Below are 6,017 nucleotides of genomic sequence, written 5' to 3' on the forward strand. Positions count from 1 at the left end.
AAGAATGAGTAATTAGGAAAATATCCATTTGAAGAGTCTCTAAAATGAAGCTGTCCTTGCACAACAACAATAACACCAAAAATGGGAGCTGAGGGTTTGCTGGGAATTATTTAGCAGCCAAATTATTTGACTGCAAAATAGATTATTTAGAAACTTAAAAGTACTCTAGCTGGTACTGTATTATTACTTGCTTTAAAGCAATAGTAAATCACCTACTAAAGGAGAACAATAGTTTAAAGTAACTTACTGCCTTCTGTGTACTGGACTCAATGGTAAATCACCACATAGATTATCTCCTTTCACCATCACTATCACCTAATGTTGGAAGCAGGAGTGGCATCCACTTCCATAAACAACATGCCTCTGGAAACTATGAACTTTGAGAAATGACGATAGTTATAGAAAGGCTTCAGGCCTTTTGTTCATTGGGTCGTTATGAGTTGTGCTCGACTCGATGGAAATCAACAACAACAACAACAACAAAAACAACAACATAAATTAATGAGCGAAAGATTACACTTTGAAGAAGATGAAACAGGAATTTAGGCTAATGAACTGTCTAAATTTGTATCCCTAGTTAGTGGTAAGGGAGCTCTGGTGGCTTACAGGTAAGGAATTGTGCTGTCAACCCAAAGGAATATAGTTTGAATCCATCAGCTGCTCCATGGAAAAGGATGTGTGATCTCCTCCCATGTGAAAACTGCCTCTGAAAACCTATTGGAGGGCCTGTTACAGGTTGGGTCCAACTCAACGGTGCCCAATAATACTAAGTGTAAAGATTGGCCTTGACTTCAAGCCTTCTCACTAGTCAGTCTACATTCAAAAGTCAAACTTATTTCCATCGAGACAGAAGCCTTCATATTTACACTTCTCCACCCAAGTCATCTTAGGTGGATTCAAACCGTGAAAGAAGACCCACCTCTGAGTTCCCTGTGGACAGTGCCGCCAGAACTGTCATAGGTACTAAAAAGTAAAATCAACTACAAGCGCATAAGCCAAAACAAAGAAAGAGTGACTGTTAGGTCTCTGTTATGGTTATTCAAGCAGGTTCTGGTGGTGCAGGAAGGTGTGCTGTCAATCCAAAGTCAAGCGGTTCAAATCCACCAGCTGCTCTGACGGAAACAAGATGGACAGTCTCTTCCTGTGCAATTTACACCCTCTGACAACCCACTGGAGGGCCAGCTATGATTTGGTTCCCACCTGATGGCAATGAGACAGACAGAGTTTATAGTTACATATGTATGGTCATTTCTCTAACAGACCAGGTGCAGAGATGGAATTAAATCAGATTCACTAGGAAAAGTTTACCGTCTGTACTGATGGAGGCAGTTCTTTCCTTATTCCTTTCTATTCTGACTCCATGATCCAGTCCATAATAAATGTGTGTGCCCTGAGTTACAGTAGAAAGCAATGATTGCAGCCTTGGTTTTATTGACCACAACTGAAATGTGCAGTTCCACATCTAAGCTGTTCAGAAAATGACAGCAAAGATCAAAATTGTAATGAAAGAAAGAGAAAAAAAACAATGACAAACCAACCAGGGTCTGAGCTAGGCCAGGGCCATCAAACTAGTTGCTGTTGAGTTGATTCAATTTACCGCAACCCCATATGTGTCTGGGTGGAATTGTGCTCCATAGTACAATTATATAGTACATAGTACATAGTACTTCCTGTGGCTGACTCTTCAGAACTAGATCCCCAGGCTTCTTTTGACAGTGATGCCCCGGCTGTATTTGAATCACCAACTTTTTGGTTAGTAGTCAAGCGTATTAACCACACCACCCAGGAACTCTGCAAGAGACATTAGACATTTCAGATTATTACAGTGGCCGCACCAACAGGGATCGTGGCCTTCTGGACCAAAGTGGCAGTGCTTTCTGGATGACAGCTTCCTCTGAATTGTGACTTACTCTATTATTTATGTCACATCGACATTTTACCACAAGTCAAACTTAGATTTTCCAAAAGAAAATGCCCCTAAGCACTTGTGCAATTTTAAATTACAGGCCAAATTAGACAAGCTAACTAGATCCATGTCTTCTTAATACTGTGATTTTGAGGTCGTATTACAAGACTCTGCCCTTCCCATGCCTGGGGATAGAAGTGGGCATGGCTGTTACTCCTGTGGTGCATGGCAACAGAGCTCTCAGAAGGCACCATGCAGAGCTGGAGAACCAGTGGCATTATGTGATCTATCTCTAAGTTATGATTATTTTTTTTCTTAAATTACTCAACCATTCAATATTAGCAGTTATGCTGCCAATTCAAAACCTTGTGGTTCAAATCTACCAGCTACTCCACAGGAAAAAGATAGGCAACCTCCCCCTAGGCAATTTACAGCCTCAGGAGTCCTGATAAAGCTATGAGTCAATTCCAAGTTGATGGCACATAACAACAACACAAGGAAAGCATTTATAATTAAATTTGTTTTATACAAAGATGAAGCAGATAAGGTATGCAGGTAGCATTTGAGACTTGAGTAAGAAGCCTTCTCTGGAAAGACCACTGTGATGGGTCCTCGAGTTGCTCCACCAGGGTGTTGGCTGTTTCAGTGGTTCCTATACTTCAACAAGTGTCAGCATCACCTGGTCCCATCAGCAGTTTCTGACTTAAGTCTGGAGTGGTACCTAAAAATTCATATTTCCTACTTGTTGGTAATGCTGATGGCCCAGGAACTATAATTTCAAAATCACTCAAGAGTTGGCTTCTTGCAAGGGAGATGTGCACTGTACTCAGTGGGAAAGATTTCCTGCAGTCTTTGCTTTGCACCAAGCATGGTTGATAAAGGACTAATGGAGTGGAAATGTCAAAGTTATTGGCCAGACCCAAATAGATTAATAGATTTAAAACTTTATATGGTATGTTAGCCAAACAAAAAAATTATACTTCAATACAGTTCAACTCTGATGGGGCTTTCTTGCTGTAGAATTTATGGCATGGGATACGTGTTTTATTTGGCAAAGAGTAGAAGAAATTCTATATTTAAGATCTAATTCTAGTTTCATGATTTGTATAGTAAATGACCCAGCCATTATTTATATAAAATACCTTTATAATCCCTAAGAGCTGAGCTGCTAACTCAAAGGACATGGCTCTTTGGCAGTTCAGAACCACTGGCAGCTCCATGAGACAAAGATGAACAGTCCCTGCCCCTGCAATGTAAGGCACAGTGGAGTCAGTTATAAGTCGGGTCCAACCCAATGGCAGCGAGTTGAGTTGAATAAGCTAACTAGTTTAGGGGCTAAGCTAGACAGTACTGAAAAATTAAAGCACAAATATGAAAAGAGTGCTACGTACCTATGGTCCTGAGTCAGTTCTGACTCAGTGACCCCACAGGGCAGAGCAGACCTTCCGAGCGGATCGGGGATTGCCGCCTTTCTTTCTCTGGAAGCAGCTGGTAGGTGTGAGCCACCAAACTTTTGGTTAAATAACTGAGTATTTCCCCACTGACCAATGCCATGATGTAGTGCCACATGATTTAGACTTCTTTTATTTTGACCAGGAATGCCTTTCATATATTGACTAGTAAATCCAGTTTCTGTTGAGTAGACCCCATGTGTGTCAGAACAGAACTGTCCACTATAGAGTTGTTCATGGTTGATTTCTTAGAAGTCGATCACTTAGACTTTCTTCTGGAGGTCTCTGAGTGGACCCACATAGACATTCTCATGGTTAGAGGCAGAGTGTGTTAAGCATTAGCATCACCGACGAAGTGTCAGGATGTAGAAGGTGATTTGTTTCTAGGTATGACTCTTATTCTATGATGAGTCATTAAGTAGATCAACAACTCAACCCATTGCTGTCAAATAGAAAACAACTCAAAGCTGACCCTCCAAAGGGTTTCTGAGGCTGAGAATTGCAGGAGGAAGCTGCTCATTTCCCCGCCCCCTGGAGCCATCAGTGTATTCACACTGCCAGAGAGATGCAGCCTTCGGATAAGCATTGTCATTCTCTATAAACTGTGATACATAATAGAGGATAGATATTGTCTTCAAAGCTAAATGAAGTATCAATTTAAAAAGAATTGCTTCTTATTAAAAAAATCATATTTCCCTGATGAAAGTTGCTCTGAGAATCTATTAGATTAAAAAAAAATGTACTCTTTTCCAAAATCCATTTTGGTTTGTTGACAAGCTAAGAGGTGTCAAATTGCTATTCTATAAAACATTTAGGGTAAAGATGTGATTTCTTTTTCAACTTCAGAGTTACCCACTTAAACATACCATTTCAAGAGTTTGTAATAAGTGCTGAGTGGTTAGCTCTTTTCATGCCAAGTAAGTATAAAAAAAAATTAAGTTGTCATTATGAAGATTTCATTGGAGAAGAACAAAAGAAAATACTAAATGATGTAACTTATACAAGAATTCGGTGTAATTACTCTTTGGTTGCTTTTAGATTTGTTGTGATGATGATTGGAAATGTTTTTAAGAGTGCAGATTTTTCCAAAGTATGTTCTTTACTGGTATCTATTGGACAGTAGTCTTCACTCTGTACAGATAAGAATAAGTCTTCTGCTGTACAGAAGAGTGTTTCAATTAAAATGACAAAGTATTTAGAAAATGGTACAATATGATGTTCAACAGAGTTACAAACACGGAACAAACAAATGGGATAAAAGACTAAAATGCAAAACTTCAGTTTCAATTTGCTGATGCAAAATCATGATAAAGATTTGATATTTTCAAATGTATGATAGTTCAAACTAATATGTAATTGTTTATTGAATATAATACGGTATTTAAGTAATAAATAAATGAGGATCTATTTCCTAGGATTGCCATAACAAACTTCAGCAAAGTGACTTAAAAACAACAGATATATTTTTTCAGTGTTTTGGAGTGTGAAGCTGATGAACCAGGTGTTGGCAGCACCACTGTCCCTCTAAAATCTCTAGGGAAGATTTCCTTGCCTTTCCTAGTTCCTGGTAAAGTCAAACTCAGATTCAAGCTCATTGCCATGGAGTTGGAACTGGCACTTCACTGGGTTTCTGAGGCTTTAAGTGACACAGGAGCAGAGAGCCTGTCTTTCTCCCACAGAACCACTTGTGGATTTGAATCACCAGGGAGGCCAGCCTTTACGTTAACAGTCCAACTCTGGCCATCACAGATCCCTTGGTAGATGCCATTTATTTTTTGTTTTGTTTGGTTTGTGCTGGTTTACCTCCAATATCCTCCCTCTCTCTCCACATGGTCATTTTTTTCCACTATTTCTGTCTTTGTGTGCAAATTTCTTCTTTTCTAAAGGACATCTGTCGTTGGATTATCACCTGTCCTAATACACTATAGCCTCATTTTAACTTGATTACTTCTACAAAGACTGTTTCAAAATAAAGTAACATCCAAAGGTACTGAGGGTTAGAATTTCAACAGATTTTTTAAAAAAAATACAATTTCACCCATTATTATTGTTGTTAGGTGCCATCAAACTGACTATGACTCATAGCAACCCTTTGAACAAGAGATCTGATGAACCTCGCCTGCCCTGAAACATCCTCACAAGGACTGCCATGCTCAAGCTCACTGTGGGAGTCACTGAGTCAGTCCAGCTCATGAGGAGCTTCCTCTCTCCCATTGACCCTCCACCTTTATACCCATAGTAAGTGCATACATTTTTGTTCCATTGAGACTTGGTGACAAGAGATAAAGCTGGAGATAGAATGATAGAATTTTGTACAATCAATGACTTATTCATTGCAAATACATTTTATAAGAAACATAAATGCAGGCTATTCACAAGGATTTCACCTGAGGAATCAGATAAATTACATCTGTGGAAAGAATGACTGGAGAAGCTCAATATCAGATGTGAAAACTAGGCCAGGAGCTGATTGTGGAACAGACCACCATATGCAAGTTCAATCTGATGATGAGGAAAATTAAGTCCACAGGAACCAAAATTTAATCTTGAGTCTATCCCACCTGAATTTCAAAACGATCTCAGGAGCAGGTTTGAGGCTTTGAGCACTAATGAGCGAAGATTGGATGATCTGTGGGAAGATATCAAGAATATCATCCAGG

Source organism: Elephantulus edwardii, unplaced genomic scaffold (assembly GCF_000299155.1).
Source record: "Elephantulus edwardii isolate Elephantulus edwardi_28Jun2011 unplaced genomic scaffold, EleEdw1.0 scaffold00111, whole genome shotgun sequence".
NCBI lineage: Eukaryota > Metazoa > Chordata > Mammalia > Macroscelidea > Macroscelididae > Elephantulus > Elephantulus edwardii.